We start from the raw sequence: 25,295 nt of genomic DNA on the forward strand, positions 1-25,295 counted from the left end.
AGCCAAATACTGACATTATTTCTCAGAGAATTCATTCCACTACAGCAATGACACTTGATTCCTGGGCATAGAGAATCAAACCGTGGAAAACAATGCCCCCAAGAGTTATGCTGAAAAGTTAGAATGTTGTGGCAAAGAGAAAGGGCTCTCAGGACAGCTCAGTGGTTAAGAGAACTTACTACTCTTCCTGGGGAATCGAACCCAGGCAACTCATAACCACCTGTAACTCTAGCTCCAACAGTGATGGTGTGGACAGAGAAATAGCCTAGTCAGTAAAGGGCTTGCCTTGCAAGTTTGAGGACATAGGCGGCACAGGCTTGTACTGTAGAGCCAGGACTGGGGAAACAGAAAGGGGGATCCCTGGAGGCAGGGAGGTAGCTCCCTGGTCAGCCAGTCTAACTTTCTTAGCGAGTTTCAAGTCAGTGAGAGACCATGCCACAAAACAAACAAACACACAAACAAACAAAAAACCCAAACAAACAGTAGATACTACCTTAGGAATAATACCAAATCTGTCTTTTGTCCTCCATATATGTGCACACATAAACACATGCACACATGTACATGCGCACATGCGCGCGTGTGCACACACACACAGCAGTGATGAGCACAAAGAAGGAGTTTGCTGTTACAGATTTAATTATTGCTGTTAACATCTTTCTACAGGGTATGGTGTGTTCATGCCTTCAATACACACCAGTAATAACAACTATGTACATACAGCCCATAGCCTATGTCACAGAGGAAGCAGTGACTTCCATAATCATTAACAGATCCACCTGGCATTTAAAATGATCTCTTCTTTCTCCTATTTTCAATAACTCTCTCTCAGCTCCTCCTAGATTGTACTGGCCCACCTCTCGGCATGTGCATAAATTATACATTCAGATGGAGAGAGACTAAAGGCAAAGCCAGGGATGGTACAGAAGACAGGAGAAAGAAGGAAGTTGTAGAAGCGGAGGTGGATGCTGTATGGCCTCTATCTTCTTTGCAGCAAGCCTTCTCCCAGGCATCAAGCTTGCTTTACAAGGTTGAATTATTGATTACACGGGGGCAAGAAGAAAGATGGTGTTTTCTCTTTGTTGGAGTTCAGCTCTTTTTTGCCAGCTTCTAGCATAGCTGGGTCACCATAGCTTTAGTGGACAGAATAACAAACGTCTACAACAGCTTGACTGGAAGCAAGCCAGCCTGAAAGTGGTCTCAACTCTGGGATTCCACATTACTCTGAGATGGACTGTGGATTTCAGCCTGACATTCTGGTATTGAAAGCCTGCTGCAAGTTGACCAGGCTAGAAGCAGATAGGCAACAAACCTCGTTAGGCTACTGATCAGGAATGGGTACTATCACTCTGCCCTAGGCCTTCTTTCTTTAAAAATATCTCACCAGGCTTGCTAGTGGGTCCAATACAACATATGGGTCACATATAGCCCCAGAAAGCAAGGATGCAACCCAGGACAAAATTGAAAAACCATATGGCATTTCCTTGTTCCTTCCTTCCTTCCTTTCTCCCTTCCTTTTCTTCCTTACTTTCTTCTTTCCCTTCTTCCTCTATCTATCTATCTAGAGATAGATAGATACAGAGATAGAGATATATAGTTATAGAATATAGAGAGATGATATATATAGATGGTATAGCTATGTGTGTGATAACTTGACTGCACAGTTCTCTAGTGTGAATTTTGAAGATGACAACAACCTCTATCTCATTGCAATGTCATGTAAAGTAAATGTCTGTGTGCCCATTCATCTGATTCTCTGAGCTCTGGGTTGGACACCCCTATAAGGGACTTGCCAGAAGGTGCACCTACTCCCCAGGTACGATCAATGGTAGGACTTCACCTTGGGAGAAGCAAGCATTGAGGATGGTGGTTTACAGACAGCAGTGTGGAATCACCTGGTATTTTTTAAATCTGCACATTCCCAGAACCACCCAGGCTGCTCCCTTATAGGTGCTCTAAATTTCCAAATCACCACTTTGAGAAGGAAGACAGCATGCACAGATTATAAATGTTAATTTTAATTCTTCCAAAGAGAAGCCTTTCCAATAACTCATTATGCACACAACCTGGCTGGACCCGGTGGTCGGGATTGCAGTACATCTGCCTGACACTCAGGGAGCCCCAGCCTTGGAGTGCAAAGCCCAGACAGTTTGTTCCTCCTCTGTTTATTTTCAGGCTGTCTTCTCCATCACCCTGATTTTATTTCTGCCCGGTTGTTCTTACTGCCATTTCCTATAGGTCTGTTGGAAGACAGGCTCCCCAACATGCCCTTCAGAGACTTCAACTGTGGAGTAGACCTGTTTATTCTGCACCATTAAATCTCAACACGCAGGTGGCCAGGTGAGAACAGACTACTCCTGCAGGTGACTGGGTCAATGCTCTTTTGACCATTGCCCACTAAAAGGAAGTGATGGCTACCTTCAATCATGAATGTGACACGCCCCAAAATCACCAGGGAAGAGAATCTTAAAGACTGCCCTGTGGCATGTCTGTGGGAGGCATCTTTCATTAGGGGTTTCCTGAACTGTGTGGTATTAGAGAAAAATAGAGCTGAGCACAAGCAAGTGAGCAAGTGAGCAAGCAAGCAAAGGTGGATGCATGCATTCAGTCCTCTCTGCTCTTGCCTATGGATGTGGTGTGACCAGCTGTCTGAAGCTCAAGTCACTGTGATGTCCCTACAGTAAGGGAGTGTACCATGGAACTGTGTGCTAAAATAAACCCTGTCTCCCTAAGTTGCTTTTTGTCAGGGCATTTTAATCCCAGTCATAGAAATAAAACATAAATAGGTGTTTTCTTCTCCTTGCCCCCTTACTATTTCACTGGATTATTCACGTCTAATCTGTCTATTTCAGGAGTATGCACACTTTCCTTAGAAGGCATAGGTAATAAAAACTCATCACAGCTATCCAATTCTGATACTGTATCACAGAAGCTGCCAGCCACACACAATTTGTGAATGGCTGGGCTTTGCGTCTTGCAAGAAAAGTTTGTTAGCACAAACAGAGGCATTCATTTGCTTGGATTCTCATCTCACAGCACCACAGTCTGTGGCTTATACAGCAGAATTGTATACACTAGTTTCAGAGGCTAGAAGTTCCGGATCAAGATTCTGGGGAATTACCTCCTCTCAAAGGCTTTCTTTTCTGTGCTTAAACAAGCCACGCTGTCTTTGTGCACTCATGGAATCTTTCCTCTGTGCGTATCTCTTCCATAGGGCACTAATCCCATTGGACCAGTCATTTTCATGATTTCTATAGTACACACTTTGTGGAGGCCTCCTTTCCAAATATCACGATGCTGAAGGCCAAGATTGTGATATTTAAAGGAGGAACCAAACCCCAGCCATAGCAGAAAGAGTGGATGTGATTTCAGTAGATATACACAAACAATCCATGCTAGATAGAATGAAATTTGGCCTGGGAACTGTGGCCTACAGATGTCTATTCTAGCCCGTCCAAGTCTGTTCACCTTTCAAACATATTGCTTCCACCAAGCCTTTCTTCTACAGCTTTGTGAGAGGCACCACCAACAGTTTGAGGCATTTGCTTTTAGGATAAATATCAAAAAAAGGGTCTCCCTAGGGTCCTCATGTGATACTCAAGGGCTATTCTGTCAAAAACCTTGGCTAGTTTTACAGGATGGTACAATCTTCTGGATGTATTTTTTAAAATGCTCTCCCACTGAACCACTTCAGCAGAGAGCCTGCTCTTCAGGCCAAATTCAAACCCTGCTGTTGTCTCAGAACCCACAGGAGAAGAAGGACCGGGATACAGGCTGAGAAGGAAAAGTCAGACAACGTTACAGCAGACCCTGGCAGGCTGTTCCCAGTGTGAGCAAGATGAGCATAAGCTCACACATTACCACAATGTTCTATTTAAAGCCACAGCTCTATGGGCAAAACCTGTGTAGGTCCCCAACTGGAAGTTATAGTTCAGAGCCCCTGAGGAGTGTTTGACCTCCTGTCATGGTTCTTCTTTTAGCTTCCACATTATAAACCAGAAACCACGCAATTTCATCATGAATGCTGTAAATCAGTCTCAGCATGCTTTGCGTCCTGTAACATCCTCGTATTTTGAGTCACTCTCGTGTATATGCACTATGTCAGCTCCAAACTAGCTATGCAGCCAAGGGATACCCTTGAACTCCCAATTTTCCAGCCTCTATCTCCTGAGATCTGGGATTGCAGGCTTTCACCACCATGCCCTGTCTCTGTGGAGTTAGGGATAAAATCCAGGGTTCCCTGCATACACCCACAATGGAGTCAACCCCCACACCAAATATCCTCATTTAACCATGCTAAATCCAGAGTGCTCAGCTCAGGTGTTCTCTTCCAAGAAGTAAGGGACTCTACTAAAGTACATCATGAAAGTTGATGTGGTAACTATCTCCTTCTCTTGAGCTTAAAAATAGAATTTCTCAGATATGATTTTTTAAATGATTTTTTTTTGTTTTCTGAATCTTTAAAAAAATACAATTCTTGACAATGGGAAGAAGAGAATTAATGGTTTCTTTTCTTCCAGGGGACATAATTTTCAAATGAATCTATGCTACTCAAGAGATAATCTAGAAGTTCAATTATTATGTCACTATGATAGTTAATATTTTCAACTTGACAAGATCTAGGATGGAGATTATGAGGCAAGCCTCTGGGCATGATAATGAAAGATTATCCAGATTAGGTTAATTAAAGTGGGAAGATACAGTGGGCAGCTTCATCCTGTAGACTTAGATCCTGGACTGAATAGACGGGAGAAAGTGGGCTGAGCGCCAGCATCCACTTTGCCTCTGCTTCCTGACTGTGGATGCTGTGTGACCAGCTGCCTCCCACTCCTGCCACCACTCCTTCTCCTGTCATGATGGACTGAGTATACCTTTAACTGTGAGCCAGAATAAACCTTTCCAGATTATGTTGGTTGTATCAGTTCTCTTTCTGTGAGACATTATATCATGACCTGTCACAAGGGTCATCCATCCACTTGTTGTTTCTGGGAAGGTGAATGGGCAGTCATATTGCTCATAAGGCAGGCGATGAAAGCTTTGATGATATACTGAATTTGTTCATGTGTGTGTGTGTGTGTGTGTATGTGTGTGTGTGTGTGTGTGTGTGTGTGTGTGTGTGTGCATCTGTGTAAGATGTGTATGCATAATCATACACATGTAGAAGGGACAAAGGAGGACAGGGTATGCTATGCTCTGTTAATTTACATCTTATTTTCTTGAGACAGGGCTTCTTACAGACCCTTGTCCTTGTGCCTTTCTGCTCAGCTGGGGATGAGTAATCCTCCCGTCTGTGCCTTGCGCTGGTCAGAGGTGCCCAGCAAGGCACAGTGTTTGTATGTGGGTGCTAGAGTCTGGGTCCTCAAGCCTGCACAGTAAGTGCTCTTATAGTGAATCACATGTCCAGCCTTTTAACAGCTTTTATCAGTGAAAATAACCTAGAAAGAACTTGTAACGCTGTTTAGAGGCACAGATATACTACACTAGGAGCCAGAAGATCCGGGTCTTTCATGAGGTTCCCTCTGCAAGTGTTGGGGCTTGTAGAAGGTTCAGTGCACCCTTCCTAGCCTCTACTCCTTCATCTTCAAAAGGGAGTTGAGAAAAAAAAGAAGAAGAAATGTTTCACATTAATCCTGAGAAAACTGCCAACTCATCACAAGCATGTGGATTTGGTTAAGAGACCAACAAAGTTGGACTAAAGTTTTCCCTCAGCTTTATTTCCATGAATAATATAGTTTATTAAAGCCACAATTTGAAATATACATGAAAGCATGCAGCATACATTCAGTGGTACATTGAAGTGTTTGTCAACCCAGTAGCCATGACCTATAGTTAACTGAGAGAAGAGTGGCCAACAGAGTTGGAGCTAGAGATATGGCTAGGTGGATAAGGGAACTTTCACTTGCCGTCCTTGCAGAGGAACAGAGCCTAGTTAGCATACAACCTCTATAGCTCTTGCTCTAGGGGATCTGATGCCTTCTTCTGGCCTCTAAGGGCACCTACATGCAGGCGCACATGCACACACAGACACACATAAACATAAATCTAAAGAAAAATGCTTCCCTCCAATTATTTACTAATTGTAGATAGAAACCCAGAAGCCTTACAAGGCAGAAACCCCAGCAGCCTGTACTTTGAATTAAGCCATCAAAGTTAACATGACCAATAATAGGGCATACTAACAGCACACCCCCTTTGATAGGAGAAACAGAAGGGAACTTTTCCTCCTGAGTATTCCTGTCAAAAGTGCAAAACATCATGCGAGTCATGATTGGGCAGGAGACAAAGCCAACCCGGGGATGGGGTGGTGTACAGTAGCCTGATGACTTCTTCAGAGCTTCAAGACCACCAGTAAGGACAAGGGGAGGATGGAGAGTTGTTAGAGGTCAGACAAGAGGAAGGAGACGTGGCAAGGAAAGGCAACATGGGTCCCTCGAATGGAAAAAAGAGGAGAGCCTGGAGGCCCTGCACGAGAAGCCCGTTCCCTTCCTGTGGATGCACCAATGCAGACGCCGTGAGAAACCTAGTTCCCGTACTGTGGGAACTAGTACTGACTAGTCCCTTATAGCATCACCTATGCTGATGTCTTAGTTCTGATCATTATATCGTTTATTTTTCTCACTGATGTGACAAAGTATGACAAATGCCACTTCAGGAAGGATTTATTTGCGCTCTCAGTTTGAGAGCACAGTCCATCATGTGGAGAGATCCAGGCAGCAGGGGTGTGGGGCAGCTGCTTGTGTTAGGTGCACAGTCAGGTAGCAGAGAGGTGAGTGCTGATTTTACCTTTTTATTCACATCAGGGCCACACCCCACAGGCTGGTGTCACTCACATTTAGGGTATGTCTTCTCACTTAAATGAGCTCAGCTTCAAAATTCTCTCAGAGACGTGCACTTGTCTCCGAGAGCAGTGGTTCTCAGCCTGTGGGGAGTGGCCTTTTGGGGGTTAAATGACCCTTTCACAAGGGTTGCCTAAGACCATCAGAAAATAGATATTTACATTATGATTCACAAAATTAGCAACATTACAGTTACAAAGTAACAATGAAAATAATGTTACGGTTGGGGTCACCACAGCATGAGGAACTATATGAAAGGGTCGCAGCATTGGGAAGGTTGAGACCCACCCTGCCCTAGATGGTTCTAGACCCTGTCAAGTTTTCAGTCCATATCACCCATGGCTGTCATTGAACTACTGTTATGCAAGTGACTGACATTAGCCAAACCGACTTTGGTCATAGAAACTGTTCTGTTTATGCAGCTCTATTTATTCTGTTTCTGAATTTCAAGTTTTCCCAAATGAAATGTTTATTGTATTTTGTCATGTGGTTGAGAGACACTATGTCAAACATCCTTGCACACTGTTCACACTAATGATAAGGGGGAAGGGGGAGAGCGGGGGGGGTGAGGATGGGGAAGAAGGAGAGGGAGAGGGAGACAAGGAGACAGAAATAAACAGAGACAGACAGACCGACAGACAGAGGGGGAGCATACGGACAGTCACACTCCTAAGCTGTGACCTCGGAAAGCTTGGGCCCTCCTAGAATGTGTGGTACTCCTGGAAGACTACTTGAAGGATCCTTTCTCATCATCTCCAGGCTCCTTTGGGATGGAGGGAACTCTGTCTGTAAATCTGAGCCTCCCACCTTTTCTATTCTTCATCAGGGGTGGAGAGACATGGAACACTGACAAGTCCGGGAGGAGTGTACTGGACCCATGCTGCTGCTCTTCCCACACCCCTCCACCCTTGGGAGTCAGCCACTTACAGAAAACATGCACTTTACGTTGTACTTCTGTCAAGATATTCCCCATGTCTGTCCCTGTCTGTGATGGGGAAACTGGCTGATTGGAAGATGCTAATTTGAATGTATATCTAATTCTTACCCTAAAGCAACCCATTCCTACCATCCCACTTCTTCTAAAACTACAGACTGTTTTTGGTTCCAGCCATTCTGTTCCTCCTTTACATTCTTAATTCCTTCAGAACTTGGGCGAGAAGGCCAACAACCAAGCACTCTTAAGAGTCGGTTTGATTCCACTAACGTCCTAGTATACACAGCATCCCAGGAATGACTTTCTAGTCGCTATTCTTTAAGCGTTTTTCAAACATTAAACTAATCTTCCATTCCAAGTAGCCTATGGACATAGATACACATAACATGATCATTTAGCATTGTTCTTGCTAGACCTGTGAACGTCATTCCTCTATATTGGGACTGAAAAGCCTTTCATTCCCCTATCTCAAAAGATGGGACTTTGGGTCACCCAGAAAGACTGGGACACACTTCCATTACAACCCACATGCTATAAGTGTGCTTTTAAAAGCTATTCTCCTGGCCTGAGGAGATGGCTCAATAGGCAGAGTGCCATGTAAGCCTGAGGACTTGAGTTCAATTCCCCAGCACCCACGGGGAAAAAAAAAACCAAAAAACTGGGTTTGGTGTTGCATGTCTAAAATTTCCTGGCTGAAAAGGGCAAAAACAACCCGATTCCTGGGGCTTGCTGAACAGCCAAACTAGAAAAATCGACCTGGGTCCATGAAAGACACCTCTGTCTCAGAAATCAAGGTAGCTGGAAGCTGAGGAATGGGACCCAAGGTCATGGCTTCTACACGCACACACACACACACACAGAGTAGCTTTTCACAGTGGCTGCTTTTGCCTCTCTCTGCTCTCTCTGCTGGAGCAACAATGGGATGGGAAATGTCTAAGCAGAGTCCTTGGGTAGTCCGTGTCTCTTCACTCTCTTTGCAATTTAATTTAAAGTCCAGCTTCTGTGGTGAACTGCCACTCCTGTGACCGCCTGCCTGAGCGTGAGACTAATCTTTCTCTACTTGAAAAATAACCAACACTTACAGCACCATAGTTATGATTATATCACAATAAATATTCTATGCAGGGCCAGGAACAGCTCCTTCAAGAAAAATGCATGCAGACGGGTAATTGGAATGAACTATATGTGTTTTCGCTGCGCCTTGGAAGCGATAGCAAGAACAAAGATCTTCGATCCATTCCCAAGCATGTATTATTTTTTTCTCTTTAAAGAACACCGCGTAAGGATTTTTGACATCCTCTGCATCATAATAGGAACAACTCTGGGACAAAAGGCCTGTCTGCACTTGAGGCTCAGGCCTCCTTACTGCTAGGAGGGCTCTGGTTATCCTGAATAAAGAGAAAGGGCCTGGAAACGCGTTTGTTCTTGAACAATTCTGTATACCAGCTCTTAAGCACTTCTATTTTGCCCTGGTTGTGAATAACTGAGAGGTCAATGAAATCCCCTCCGTCTGAGCTGCAGATGTCAAGGCAAGCAAATGAGAATGCTAACAAGCTGTTTGAGGAAAGGGGACTCTGCCTGCCCTTCATCGTGATTGTATTGGACCGCCTCTGCCTAGCCAGGTGGAACTAGGGTAACATGAAGGAGTTGTAAAAGCCACTAAAAATCAGTATTAAAACAGCAACAAGAAAGCAGGTGTGAGCCAATGTAACTGGAATGTGTTCATCTTATAGGAGGGTTGGGATATGTTTTTATAAAATTTAGTGCGTGTGTATACTTGTGTGCTGTGTTCATGTACGTGTGTGTGTGTGTGTGTGTGTGTATGTGTGTGTGTGTGTGTGTGTGTGTGTGTGTGTGTGTGTAAGCACTCACACACATAGATGTCCATGTTTATAGAGGATAAAGGAGAATCTTGGCTGTCGTCTCAAGAGTGTCCTTTATCTTCTTTGAGACAGGGTCTCTCATTGACTTGGCTAGACTGCCTCATCAGTTCTGGGACTCTTCCTGTTTCTGCCTCCCTGGTGTTGGGATTGCAGGTCACCATGCCTGGCTTTGGGGTATAGGTTCTGAAGATTTGGGCTGGGCTCCTTGTGTTTCAAGATGAGTGCTTTACCAGCTGAGCCGTCTCTCCTGTCCTATATTCCCTTCTTTGAATGATTTTAGGTTGAGTTTAATTTTTGGTGCTATTTCCATTGAGGTCCTGATGACAACAAGCAGCCAGCCCCATGATGTGTGAGGCCATTTGGTAGTTTCATTCAGTTTTTCCTTTGATTTGGATTTCTTTGTGCCATAGGAACTTCTGAGTAAGCAGAGGGCCATGGAGGAGGTGTGCGTATGTGGGAGTTCCTGTGCAGGAGTTTGTATCTAGTATCTTTGTTCTCTAGCTTGTCAGGGAAGAGTCAAAGAAGGAAGTAGATTTCTTTGTAACTTTAAAATAATTATGCATGTATAATTTGTGTGTGTGTGTCTGTATGTGTGTCTGTGTGTGTGTGTGTGTGTGTGTGTGTGTGTCTGTCTGTCTGTGTCTGTGTACCCACATAGAGAACACGGTTAGAGAACACGGTTTGGTATCAGTCTTTATCTTCCAGCCTTTGGGGACAGGGTTTTCTGTTGTACATTGCTATGAATGCCAGGCTACCAGGCCCATGAGCTTCTGGGTAGCCTCTTGTCTCCACCTCCCAGCCTACTAGAACACTGGGATTACAGGATTTGCTGTGGAGTTTGGCGTTACATGGACTCTGAGGATCTGAACTAGGATCCTCACACTTGCAAGACAAGTGCTTTATCCACTGAGTGGTCTCCACACCCCCATGTGATTTATTATCACAGCATTCATCTGTGACTTATAACTTGTGCTTTTGCATTCTGAACCCTGATACCCTTCTGATTGTTGTTCTCAAACAGTAGAAAGAGTGTCAGGAGGCCCAAAGTTCCTAAGCAGTTTCTTGCCATCTGAGTTCACCAAAATTTAGGAAGAAAGTCCTTGGGATAATGGCTCCCTGTGGAACTAGCCAAAAAGATTCAAGTACTTCCAGCAAGCCGTCTTATTCGACACTACGAACTGGGAATTTTCTCTGCAGAAAATAAATTCATAGTCAAACTTCAAGCTTGACTTCCTTTTTCTTGTTCAACTTTTGGTGTGTGTGTGTGTGTGTGTGTGTGTGTGTGTGTGTGTGTGTGTGTGTGCGCGCGCGCACTTGCAAGCACATGTATGCCTGTGCATGTGGAGGTCCAAGTTTAATGTCAGGAATCATTCCCTGCCACTCTTTCCCCTTATTCATGGTGACAAGTCCTTAGTCAAACCCCTAGCTCTGCAGTAAGGCTAGTCTTACAAGCCAACTTGCTGTGGGGAATCCATCTCCTGCCTCCACCTTCTGCAGCTGAAACTCTACAATCACCCACTAACGTATTTTGTTGTTTCTAGGGATCCAAACTCTAACCCAAACCCTAATGTTTATATGGCAGGTGCTTTAACTGCTGGACCATCACCTACTTAAACTTTTATTCACAGAATTCTACGAATGCGATCTTTGGCATGTCCTGTCAATCTTGTGATAAATGTCACGTGTCAGGATAACTATTGCTTTCTTTCCAGAGTGTGAAAATGACCAAGATAAAGGTTTTCTGATTGCATTTCAATATTCTACTTAAGCAAAGCAGTGGTTTTTTCTGCAAGCAAAGAAAACATTTGGGCCGTCTTCCCAGGGAACCCTGGAAGCATTGTGCACCAATGTTTCTGCTCTTGTGTATGAATTTTTCAAAAGATGAAGGCAGTAGACAGAGAGTTGATGCTTACAGCTTCTAAGGGTCATGAATGGGAGGAGCTGGGAATATTTTCTTATTTAAAGGCTGGGAATGTGGCTCATCATGTAGAGGGCTTGTCTAGCATACATGAAATCTTGGGTTTGATGCCCAACACCCCCATGAAGTGCATGGTTGTACATGCCTAGAATCCTAGCTCTTGTAGTAGAGTCAAGAAGACAAGAAGTTCAAGGTTATCTATGGTAACACAACAAGTTTGGGGACAGCCTGGAGCTGCATTAGATACTGTCTCAAAAAGGCTAGAAAGATGGCTTAATTGTTAAGAAATTTTGGCATTTGCAGAGGACCCACATTTGGTTCCAATTACCCACACTGGATAGCTCACAATCACCCCTGCCTCCAGCTCCAGAGAATCCAATCTTCTTCCTGCCTGCATGAGCACCTACTGATACATGGCATTCGTTCATACATACATACATACATACATACATACATACATACATACACATAAATAAGGATACATTTAAAAGGGAAAACAAAAGGCAAAGTTTATAACAAATGTTACCTTGGTGTGATTGCATCCATTCAACTAGAATTTAAAGGTGACATTATGTCAAAGCTGCAACAGCCTAAAGACAAACACTTCCCAGCTTGCCTAGGAAGTAATCAGAAAATCACAGAAAGCCTGAGTCTTTAGAAGAAGTCATGAGTCCCCGGGGAAAGTCCTAAGACCGCCCACTAGTGAACTGTCTCCTTAGGTGACTGCTAAGTGTTTTTCCACCTAAGTCACTGTTATTGCTGAAAGCATCCTTAAGTAATGGAGCAAGCAATGTTCAGGGTAGAAGAACAGAGGCCCGTTGGCAGCAGCAATAACTGGGTGACTGTTCATAGGAGCAGACTAGTGAAAGGACAGAGTTAATGCCTTTTATGCTGATGTGCTAATAGAATTCATGCAGCCTGGGGCTTGTGTGAGACTGGACTTAGATTTGCCAATAGACAGGATGATTATATTAATGATAGGAAACACAAGAATTGAAACAACTGAGCAGATTATTAGGGGCTGGTGAAATAGTATAAGGTCTGCTTGCCTGGGATGAGAACCCAAATTGAATCCCTCCAAACCCATGTGAACAAACAAACAACAACAACAAAAGAGCAGCCACGGTAGTAGGCACCTATCATTCCAATACTGGAGAAACAGAGACAGAAATATCCTTAGGGTTTACTGGCCAGCCAGACTAGCTAAATGAGCAAGTTCTGGGTTCAGTGAGAGACCCTGTCTAAAACTGAGATGGAGAGTGATTGAGGAAGACACCTAACCTCTACTTCTAGCCTCCACATTCATGCCTATGGACACACACACACACACACACACACACACCATAAGTGTAAAACAGGTAATAGTGCAATAACCATGTTCTTTTTTTTTTCTATAGTGAAATTTATCTGAATTCAGTGGTTTGTAAGTCTATTCATCAGCAGTGTGTCTGAAAGGCTTGCGTTTTATTAACAGAGTTTCTATGGCCGTTTGAACTTGCTTCTCCTGCATGGGCGAACTGGGTGCTGGTGAAGGGAAAGATTTGGAGGGAGTTATAAGCCTATGTAACATTTTCTTTCTTGTCTAGGGAGTCCATGAACACAGCTGGTGTCTCAGTGTAACAGAGTTCCAGAGGACGTGACTAGATGGCGGTGGTCTGGTCTTCTGGCTACCTTGACTACCAAGTTAACTGCATGCTTTATGTGTGTTTCTTGAGAGCATTCCGATTAAGCCAAGTCAAGCCAGCCTTGAAAGCAGGATGGCACATTAGAAGACCTGGGGGCTGGGCAACATTTCAGAGGGATGTCTTTAAAAACAACTGTTAGAACAGGCATGAGTCAGCTGTTTCAAATGTAACCAAAAAGTAAATGGAAATATTCAGTGTGTCGTCAGACTGTATTGTTATGCTAAAAATCTTTCATCACTGGTTCTATCTGCCATTTTAGCATGCAACTGGTTTGCTTCCACAGATGCAATTCTGTGAGTGTTTATTTGCTGTCAAAAATCAGTATGTGCATGTGAGAGGTAGGGATGGGAAGGAGGGAAGGAGAAAGACATAGAGGGAGGAAGGGAAGGATGCTGGGGGAGAGAGAGAACATAGAAAGGAGTGAGTGTGTACAGGAAAGAGAGGAGGGATGGGGAGAGGAGCTAGACAAAGGAGAGAGTGCAGAGAGAAAGAGAGAGCAGAGAAAAAGAGAGAATCACAAATGGGTTGTCTTCCCATTTTATTAGGAAAATATTCTATGAAATTCTAAGAGGATGAGGCACTTAGGCTTGTGGATAAGGGACAATGATATAATTGTCAGAATGTCCTTCTGTCCTGCCCTGGACATCACCATCACCAACACCAGTGACTAGAAATGTTTCCGACAGGGTGTAGATGAACTGCACCCCTGGCTGGCTTCTACACCCAGACTTCAGTGTTGGGGCTTCCTCTGGCATCTCTTGCACTAAAGGGTTGTCTCCGACTCTCTTTCTCTTTCTTTCTCTTCCAATAGCAAGTGACAAGCTGAATGCCTTTCAGAGAAACTTAGAGAATTCATCTGTCTAGGCCGCAGCTCTGTCCACTAACTGCCTTCCCCTCTGGAAATACAAAACCCCAGAGAATCCCCTGCTTTCTTTATAGCTGGAATACCATTGAGTTTACAGTTTGGGTTTCTTTACTTAGTGCAAAATTATTCTTGCTACTTCTGAATAGTTTTTATTGTTGCCTAAGACCCAAGTGCTTCTGCCTTACATAAGGAACACAAGTGTATAAAAGCCACTGTCCAGCCTCAGACACCTGCTCCCACTGATGCCCTTTGAAGGAGCCACCATGGAGGGCGGCCTGAACCTCCATGTGCATTCATATTTACCCCACGCTCTGCATGCTCCCGCCATAGCTGGCTGAGAGCTTCGCCCGGCGTCACCCGCCCCTGGCACTGTCTCCAGTCGAGAACAAGTCCAAGAAATAGAAAAACATAAAAAGCTATTGTCCATGTCCAGTGAGAAATGAAACGCATTGGACCAAGCACCACAACTTCCTTAAAATAATATACCTCTTTATCACTTCCGCATGGGGATCAGGCTCAGGGCTGCCGAAGTCATAAACCTTTTGAAATCAATGGCTTGTGCCATCACCACTTGATTCTAAGGCATCCCTTTTTTTTTTTTTTTAAAAGAGGGCAATTTATTACGAACTTTCAATGGTTTCACCTTATCTTCAGCACTAAATTCAGCCCATGTCCTGCTTGGTATTGTAGTGTTGGTGGCAACCAGAGGGTTGGAAGCGATTTATTAATGAGAGAACATACATGCCCTGAAGCTCTGGCTGAAAAAAAAAAATAGCTTATGAATTACTGTGTCGCCATAGCCCAAAGTTTACCTCATCTAGAAAGAATTAATGACACATGTCAGATTTCTTCCGCTTGTCCCCAGGCTAACTCATCCCAGATTTTTGTTGTTGCTTGTTTGTTTTAGGAGAGGTCTTGTGTGGCCCAGGCTGGCTTTGATCTTGCAATATAGTCAAGAACTTGAACTTCTGAACCTCTAGGTTCCACTACCTGGTAACTAGGATTACAGAATTGGACCAGCATGTCTTGTAGGTTCATGCGATGGGGAAGATTGAGCCCAGAGTTCTAAGCATGCTAAGCAAGTTAAGGTGTATCTCCAGTGCCCACCCTAGATTCGATAGAGGCTTCTATTATAGATGTGGCCTCTTGGGGGTTAGCAAAGGCAGTGACTGTACCATCTTCTACAAGCAATTCCTCAGAAACAAAATCATGTCTCTACCATGAAAGCTACAGGGCAGGAAAGAAGAAGGTTTCATCTTCCACATTCAGGGGCAAGCAGACTGGCCTTCAAAAACTATAATCAGATTTGGCTTGAGGGAGAAAGGCAACGCTTGGGCAGATATTCATTGGAAATAACCCATTTATCTGATTTACTAGGCTGAAATCTTTCCCCGGGATTCTATTTCCATGTGCTCTTCCCTCCAGCCTTCTCCAGGGATGAAAGAGATGTGTCAAGATGCTCCAGTCAGCCCAAAGAGCACCATCTCAAGGTCATAGCCAAGTCATCTGTTCAGGGGAAGTGGTTGACCAAACAAGTTAATGTTCTTTCCACTCTGGAGGGTTTTGGCTTAAGGGTGATGTCACATGACCTTAAGGTACCCCTTAGAAGAGCTTTAAAATCAATAACCACCCACTTATGCGACTCTCAATTATTGTTATTGGCCTAAAGGAATTCAATATATTCTCAAGAGAAGCAGACAAGTACCTATTCAATGGCCGGATAGCCCAGGGATTGGCATAGGGTACATGCTTGAGGGACGTGAATACCTTCTTCCCATGACTTACTGGACAGGCTTGGCATGGGGTTTTGCCTTAGTTCAGCAAATTACTTCATCAGCCAATAAGATTCTAAGGATTACCAGCCCTTCTGTGATCCACCATACTCTGTTATCTAGAAGGTTCCAGATCCCTCATCTAGATGCCTCTCCTCTTACATACATTAGCAAGATGGAAAATGTGTCATTAGGAGTTAGCAATATGAACAGTACATATGTAACACACACACACACACACACACACACACACACACACAGTACTGGTCAGAAAATGTCGTGCACTGTATAATTCTCCTCACATACAATGTCCAGAATAGACAAATACATATAATAAAAAGTGAATTAATGGTTTCCAGAGGTTGGAAGGGGAAGGAAAGTGGGATGGCTGGTAATGGGTGTGAAACCTTGTCAATTTACTAAAGCCCATCAAATTCTAAAGTTTAAAGAGTGACCCTAATGATATGTGAATTATATACTAATAAAATTGTTGTTAAAGGGTTGGCAAGATAGGTGGGAAAAAGGCACTTGCCACTAAGTCTGAAGCCCGGGATGGTGGAAGGGGAGAAATAAGTCACACAAGCGGCCCTCTAGCCTGTAGAGGTTAATGCACAGATTTTCAAGAAATCGTTTTTAAAATGACAAAAGAAGGGTTCTAAAGATAGCTTGATGTGTAAAGTGCTTGCTACACAAACACAAGGATTTGAGTCCCGATTCGCACCCACATAGTAAGTGAAGTGAAGCATTGGGAACCTATCATTCCAGGGCTGAGGATGTGACAAGGGGGGTCTCTGGGGCTCGCCAGCCAGCCATCTTAGATGATCTGTGACCTCCAAGTGCAGTGAGACAGCGAGAGAGAAAGACACCTAGTGACATATATCTGGCTTCCATGCATCGACCCAAATGCTTGCACACGTGTGCACACACACACACACACACACAGGGCCACAATCAGATAAGTAAGTAAGTAAGTAAGTAAGTAAGTAAAAGCAAAGTGGGGGAAAGCAAACCAGAGAATGTCACCAAAGCCTTGGGAAGGAGTGGAATCCATTCCCTACCCCGGTATAGTCTTCTTGAGAATGTTACCTACTGAACCCTTCTGGGTGTAAGATTTCCCAATCTGGTCATATCATGTCATTGTGAGCCTTGCAGACTATTTATTAGGACAACAGTGTCAGGAATCAAACATTTCATTTAAGTGCACTCAGCAGGAAAGGTAAACTGAGACCTCTGTCTTTTGATGGGAGCATGAATAGTGCCTAAAGCAAGCCCAAGGAGACCTCAGACATGGCCGATTTTAGATTTTATTCAATTTTTTTTTTTTGAGACAGAATTTCATGTAGCCCAGGCTGGCCTACAGCACACTATGTAGCTGAGGATAATTTTGACTCTTCTGATCTCCCGACATCTACCTCCTAAGTGTTGGAATCACATACTTGCACTGTCATGTTTATGTGGTACTGGGGATGGAACCCAGAGCCTTGTATGTACTATAAAAGTGCTGTGTTGACTGAACCACATACTCAGCACATGTTTAAAGACCTACTCAGTTATGATAGCTCTCTTAGCCCAGGTATCACTCTCCCACTGCCTCACTTAGGAGCTTGGGTATCTTTTTCAGGGGAGGATGCTCATCTCCTTGTATACATTTCTCAAGCATGAAAAACCTGGAATGTGATGCTCTCTCAGTTAGTGGCTCTGAGGCCCTTTTCATTTGATGAGCACTAGCAGCTGACTCAGACAGATGCAGATATCCACAGCCAAACACTGAACAGAACTTGGGAACTCTTATGGAAGAATAGGAAGAAGGATTGCAGGCCCTGAAAGGGATCAAAACTCCACGGGAAGACCAACAGAGTCAACTAACCTGGATCCTTGGAGCTCTCGGAGTCTGAACCACCAACCAAAGAACATAAACGGGCTGGACCTAGGCCTCCCTACACATATGTAGCAGATGTACAGCTTGGTCTTCATGTGGGTCCCATACAACTGAAGTATGGGCTATCCCAAAAAGCCTACGTAGGATATGCTTTTCTAGCTGGACTGCCTTTTTTGGCCTCAGGGGGAGAGGAAGTGCCTAGCCTGGCAGAGACTTGAAGTGCCAAGGTAAGGGGATACCAAGGGTGGATTCCACCTGCTCAGAGAAGGAGAGGGGGTTGGGGGAAGGGTTAAGAGGAGGTGACTAGGAGGGAGGTAGTGAGTGGAATATAACATGAATAAGTAAAAAATATTTTAAATGTTTTAATGTTTAATATATTAAATGTCACTGTGTCACAATATAGAATCACCTAAAACAAGAGGCACATCTGAGGAATATGCAGCACCATTTTCTGGGTTAAGCTCAGAACTTGATAGGAGTTTAAAAAGCTGGCTGACCAGAAGCAGGGAGCATTGTTCTCTGTTTGGGGCTGTGGGTGTAAGTAGCTCAAGTGAGTCCCTGTTTTAATGTCCCCTCCATGGTGGACCAAAACCTGGAACTGTAAGCTGAATAAACCCTCTCTCTCCAAAGTTGCATTTGATCAGGGTCTTGTATCATAGCAACAGAAGTGAAACCAGGACAATCATAAAACAAACGTTTGGGGTGTTCCCTTTTGTATACCAGACTAAAACTTTTGCCCAATTGGGAATTGGAACCCAAGTTAGCAAAAAAAGTTCTTTGAATTAAGAAAAGAATGAAGAGAAGGAAGGAGGGATCCGCAACCCAGAAGGACGTGGAGTTGGGCTTTGCGGGGACACACAGGGAAACCAATATCCCTTTCGTACTTCAAAGAAAGCGGTGTAGTTTGTTTTCATACTTCATCTTCTTTCCACTTGGGAAAAGAGCCCCAGCTTTGAAGCCTCCCTGTTTAAACTCATTAGGAAAACCATCAATGAAGGAAGCTTTCAAGAAACCGTAGTGGGAGGAATTAGCGTTGTGGGGAGAGCTGGATCAATCTTCAAGCCTTTCATCTACTAAGATGGGAGGTCAGCCCGGGCTGCCTGTTCAGTTGGAAACTTAACATAAACAAATGCTTCGCTTATTGGAGAGTCCCAGGGACAAAAGGGCTGTGATAGTCTCTCTCAAATCTCCCCCAGAAGCTAGCTCTGCCTACTGCATTAACAAGAAGGGTGGATCTGGATTGCACATTGGGTAAGCTGAATGGCAGAACATCTTGTCCCAGAGAGAAAGGTGTTTCTTTAGCACCCCAGAAGGAAAAGAGGTGGAATATCAGTGCTCGTAGGACAGGCTCCCTTCACTCAGATAGTCATGGAAGCCTTCCTAGCAAGCTTGCTATTATGTTGGAATTCTCTCTCTCTCTCTCTCTCTCTCTCTCTCTCTCTCTCTCTCTCTCTCTCTCTCTCTCTCTCTCTCTCTCTCTCTCCCTCCCTCCCTCCCCGCTCTCTCTGTGTGTGTAAAGGCCATATAACAACCTGTACTGTCATTCATCAGACGTTGTCTACTTTATTTCTTAAGGGAGGGTATCTTACTTGCCTAGGATTTGCAAAGTAGGGTCTGCTGGCCAGTGAGCCCCAGAATTTCCTATACTATCTCCGACATATGGATATACCCGAATTAGAGGATCTCCACGCCATGCCTAGCAAGAAGTATTTTGCTTTTGTTTGTTTTAATTGTGGGATCTAAGAGCTGAACTCAGGTGCCCGTGCTCACGTGATGCAGCACACTGTACCAACTGAGTTATCAGCGTACCCTTTGAGTCCTTTTTATTTTAACCCTTTTTTTGCTTTCACTTAATTAAGTTCTTGTATTTACTTATTTGATATGTTTGTGTGCAGAGGAACTTGCAGGTCGTTCTTTGCACTACCTGAGCTCCAGGGATCAAATTCAGGTAGTCAGACTTGGGAGCAAGTACCTATACCCACTGAGCCATCTCCCAGGTCCTAGGGCAAATTTTAAACCTTTTCTCCATGATCCATCTGATTCAAAGTGATTTTACAGGTGAGAAAATAGAATTGCCAGTGGTTGTCTAAAGAGAGATCACAGGAGCCACAGGAGGAAGAAGACAGAAGACATGGGGTGGGTGAGGGATGGCTCAGCAGGCTGAAGTGCTTGCTTCCAAGCCTTACTACCGGAATTAGATGACTCTGGAATACATGTGGAGAAAGGGCAGAACTGGTTACTTTGAGTTGCCTCTGAACGCCACAGGAACATGGTGCGCGAGCACGCGCACATGCGTGCGTGCGCATGCGCGCGAGAACACACACACACACACACACACACACACAATAACATGACAGTAAGATGGGAAGTAGAAACAGGTAGATTCCCCAAGATGGGAAGTAGAAACAGGTAGATTCCCTGGAAGCTTGAATGACTTGAATAGCCATTTTACCAAAGTACCAGGGCAATGAAGGACCCTGTCTCCCCAGTCCCCAGGTGTTGCTTTAAAAAGAGAATCCATGAACAACCACACTGTGATATAAAATTGACGAACAGAGCTTGACTTGTTTCCGATAAGCCCACAGGGACAAACAAGAATCCACTTTTAGAACATGGTAAAATCAAGCACTCTCTGACTTGAGAAAACGGTGGTTTTCTCGTGCAGTTAACCTTCTTTTTACCAGGAGCAGGTGTTCACCCATCCCTCGTTCACTGTTCCCCATTTAGCTCAGGAGAAAAACAAGACATGAACTGAACCTAGCCAAGGCATGTAGCCATCCTTGTCTAACTTAATGAGCAACTAACTAATCCAAAAGGAAAACGGCCATTCCTTATCCAGCCATAATGGAGACGCAAGATGGCATGTAAATCAGTAACCCTTGTATTGCAAAACAGACAAATAGATTAATGCATAGTGCAAGGATGGGTGGAAAGATCGATCGGGTTACCGATTCAGACCATGAACTTTCTCTCAATATACTGCATTTAACTTTTAAATAAGGTTTAGGAGAACCTGTAACAGTTTGCTCACTGACAGAGCTATATTTTAGTAAGGGCAGAAATTGGCTAGTCTATAAAAATTAAATTATGCCCCTTTCACTGTATCTAGTCAAGAGGAAAAACTCTAATTACAAGATTGCACTGTCAAACAAATGCAAATTCGTATTCTTTATACCCTGGTTTAAAAATTCATACTGGAAGGTTGGGGGCAGGCTTCCCTTCTGAAATGAAAATCAATATTTGAAATATTTTTATGGAATGCAATGATAAATAAGCAAAGTAAATGTGATTCTCAAGGACGCTGCTGCGTAGAAACAGCAACCCATGAAGAGCAGTCTGGAGGGGAGGCATTAGTCATGCAAACGTCTAACCATCAATTAGGGAGGACAGGAAACTTCCCTTCCCCAGAACCCACACTTTATTATTCCAGAAATGACCAAGTGAAAAAGAACATCAGCAAAGAACCTCAGATCCTAACAGGGGCACCACCCTAGAGAATAGGCAAGGGCTAATTTTAAGTGCACCTCCATGGAAATTAAATTTACCTTTCTCAACATTCATAAGAACTGGTTTGCAGAGTTAAGCCAGCAAAGATCAACTTTGCTATAATAAGGCCTGGCCATATCATATGGCCGGTGTTTGGGGATGGGGCAGGCAGGGAGACAATCTTTTATTTGCTGCTTAATGTCAGGTTAGGTTAGTTCATTAAGATTTCTTCGTCTGTATAAATCCCTGGTATTTCTATATCTATTAAAGAAATGCCAGTTCAAGGCACACTCAAGAATTTTAAATCCCTCTTGGTTGGCTTTCTGATACTTACTTTGTGGTCTGTGCACTTGGCCTTCCAGATGAACTTGACAGACATTAAAAAAAAAAAAATCATCTTAGTCCTTAGAACTTTCCCAGTGTCAGCTCTCTGGGAGTGCGTGGTGGTACATTTCCCTCTGCCAGAGGCTGGCAGGTGGCACTGCAGCAAATGTGTTTGGCCAGGGAAGTGAGAGCCACCTGGTAACAATGGGTTAGTGGACTTGGGGTCAGGCATATAACTTTTTAAAGATCTTCCTCTGTATCTCTATAACATACAAAGGATGCTCCAAATTAGCAATTCAGTGGGGAGCATCCCAGAGCCTCTCGGAGAGCTGAGACAAGACTCATGGCCTCACAGAACAGGGATACACAGAATAAGCATCCTCAAGGGGAAGAGGGCTATCACATTCAGCAGAACTTCAGGAAGATACCTAGATGCTCTTAGGAAAGACGGGCATTTTCAGCTCTGCTGCACCAAGAATCTCAGCACAGGCTACATTCTGAACCAGTTTGGCTTTGATTCCTGTCGGCACCACCTAACAGGCACTATGTTCTTTCTTGAGGGTGAAGTTGACAAAGAGTGGAACCGGAGTCAGCTGGTTGAAGTATAGGCTCATAATTGGTCATTATGAATAGAGCTATTACATTTCATGAGATACTATGAGGCTAGTGCTAAGGGATGAGCCAGATAGTGCATACAGTGAAAGTTAGCTCATGCTGCCAGGATTTTATTATATTGTGGTCACTTAGCAACCAAACTTCCTCTCCATCCTTGTTGGTTAAAAAAAAAATCAAGCTGACTGGTCTATAGCAATTACACGAAATTTAATATGAGATGTCTTCAAGATTTCAGTCCCAGGACATTGCTTTCTGCTGTGGAAAAACAAAAACGAAACAAAGCAAAACACCAAAACCAAATCAAATAAACCCAAAACCCAAGAAAACAAAATGAATAACGAAACAAAGTAAAAAGAACTCAACCAAGTGACCAAACAACCAAACAAGCAAACAAAACCACCACGATCAACAGTGAGCACATTTGCCTTGCATCTATTTACAGCTAGTATGATGGTTAGTGTTGCCAACTTGACACCAGGAGAAAAAGGGCATGTCTGTGCGGGAATTATCTTTGCCTTACTTTACATGGGCAGACTCACCTTTGTCATGTGCACGGCTGTTCTCTGACTGGAGTCTTACAGGAGAGGGGCTATGGACACTGGAGCTTGCAGCCTTACTTTGTTCCTGAGTTCGTGTGATAATACCGGTTCCCTCAGGCTCCTGCTGCTGGGACTATGTCCTTCTTGACAGAGCCTTGAACTTTGAGCTAAAACTAAACTCGCCATGAAGTTCCTTTTGTTAGACTACTTTGTTACAGCAACAGGAAACAAACAAAGAGAAACTAAGAAACACCTCTTAACTGGTTTTCCCTTTGGATTCATTAATTGCTTCTGGTTTGTTTGTTTGTTTGTTTGTTTGTTTTGATACCAAGGTTAAGGTTATGTCCTGGACCCACATTCCCAGGGGAAAATGATGGAATGGAGAATGATGGAATGGAGAATGATGGAAAACCAGTTCTTGAAAGTTGTCCTCTGACCTCTGACCTCCACATGTAAGCTGTGCTATGTGTGCAATCACCACCCCCACCTCAAATAAATAAATGTAGCTTTTAGAAGTTTATACAAAGGATGAAACTAAAACTCAGTTTGGGCTATTTAGCAAGTGAGTTAGAGTGGCCATTTACTTGATCCTGGCGTTCCTAGGTGGCTGGTGAGTACAGATGCCCAGTGTCACAAGCAGGCACTGCACAGCTGCAGTTGTTGCAAGCAGAGGTCATGGACACAGACTGAAGATAGCCAGTTTTGCCTAGGTGGTCAGTCCATTGTAAATACTAGAGAATAGTGAATAAAAGCGTTTGCAGAACAATCATGAAGAATCCCAGCATTCATCCATGTTAAAAAAAAAAAGTTAGGTATGGCCACAACACTATGGAGGATAGAGGAGACAAGAGGATCTCTGGGGCTTGCTGCTGGCCAGAATCAGTGAGAATCCATGTCTTAAAGGGAAATGGGGAGAGAGAGCTGGATGCCTCCCTGGCCCCCACCTGCTCCTGCTTGAGTGTGTGCACCTTTGCATATGTATCCATGTTGTGTATATACACACATGCAGATATAGATATAGATATAGATAGATATAGATATAGATGATATAGATATAGATATAGATATATATCACATACATTTCCTCTCTCTGTCTCTCTCTGTCTCTCTCTGTCTCTCTCTGTCTCTCTCTCTCTCGTTCTCACCAAAAGAAGGAAAAAAGGTTGGCATTGCTGTGTGATAGTTTTTCCTCACCTTTTGACCTGTGGCTTATGTCCTCTAACCTGTGGCCATCGACACCTTTCTAGTGACATGTGTCACTAGAAAACAAGCAACCTAAACCAAAGACTTGCTTCAGGATTGCCTGTCTGGATGCTTTCTGTGGGTAATGTGGAAGTTATGAGGTCTTTTCTACAGTATAGTTTGGAGAAGAGGCTACAGCAAGACGAAAAGGGAGTGTGTGGCTGTCATCTTGGATGAACACATGGACAAAAAGCAGTGTTTCTTGGAAGTGTTCTGCCGAGTAACTCCTTTCCTTGATCACAGCCCTGGTTGTGAAGCCCAGCCTCCAGGTGAGCGGTGGCCTTGAGGATTCTGAGGAAGTTCTGAAGGCATGCTAATACCTTCCATCATGTCTGCCTCAAGCCTATTTCATGGAAGATATTGGAAGGCCAGAAGATGTTTGGCTCAGTTAAAATACAGTGCAAAGAAAATCACTCATCAAAACCATTCACATCCATCTTGGTTACAGTATTATCACTAAGTTTTGTGTTGTCCTCCTGCATTAAACAACAGGAGTAGCAGATGCTCCAACAATGCTCACTAGGTTTTGGAGGATACATTATGTTTGAGAGCAGTTACATCTTAGACTTCCCAGAATAGCATTTTTTTTTTAATACACTCCAGCCAATAATGTACTACAAAGAACAGCCACATACAAAGGGTCTGGAGAGATAGCCCGGCGGGGGAAGTGCTTCCAGGTAAGTGTGAGGACTAGAGTCTGGATGCCAAGCACACATGTAAATGTCAGCAGGATTGATGAGGCGATGCCTGCTTGTAAGCTCAGCCTTGGAGGCAGAGATCTGAGATTTTTTTGGACCAAGTTGTCTAGTTAGAATTGGTGAGTTCTCCGGGTTCAAGTAAAAGACTCTGCCTCAATATATATGAGCAAGGAAGATATGGATATCAACCTCTTGTCTCTACACATGCAAAGGTGCATCTTATACTGGCATGAATATCATGTACACATAACAGGTACCTATATATACTCATGTACCAACAACTATGAACATGTTTGCATACATACATGCATATCACACACACATACACATGAAAAAAGAATACACACACACCCTCACATCATTGCTCAGTCCTATAGAGAGCTGTCAGATAGGTTCCTTAAGCAACTAAGAAGTTAACAACAATATACTTCCATTCCCTAACCAGGAGAAGTTGCTTCTCCATGGTTCTGTCTTCAGTGCTAGCTTCTATCCATTGTTGTTCTGCCAGGGAGTTAAGGGGACTCGATTGCTCTAATGAGCTGTGGAGCTCCATGGGCACCTTGTTGGACTAAAAAGTAATAAGACTCACCCAATGTCATTCATCCCCAAGATGGTATTT

At 43.7% G+C, this 25,295-nt stretch overlaps 1 protein-coding gene across 6 annotated transcripts in view; it reads right to left on the reverse strand.

The window, feature by feature from the left end:
* The window catches only part of Lypd1 (Ly6/Plaur domain containing 1), a 45,554-nt gene that overhangs the window by 16,597 nt on the left and 3,662 nt on the right, over window positions 1-25,295 (reverse strand). The window lies entirely within an intron of this gene.

This window comes from Mus musculus, chromosome 1 (genome assembly GCF_000001635.26).
Source record: "Mus musculus strain C57BL/6J chromosome 1, GRCm38.p6 C57BL/6J".
NCBI classification, from domain to species: domain Eukaryota; kingdom Metazoa; phylum Chordata; class Mammalia; order Rodentia; family Muridae; genus Mus; species Mus musculus.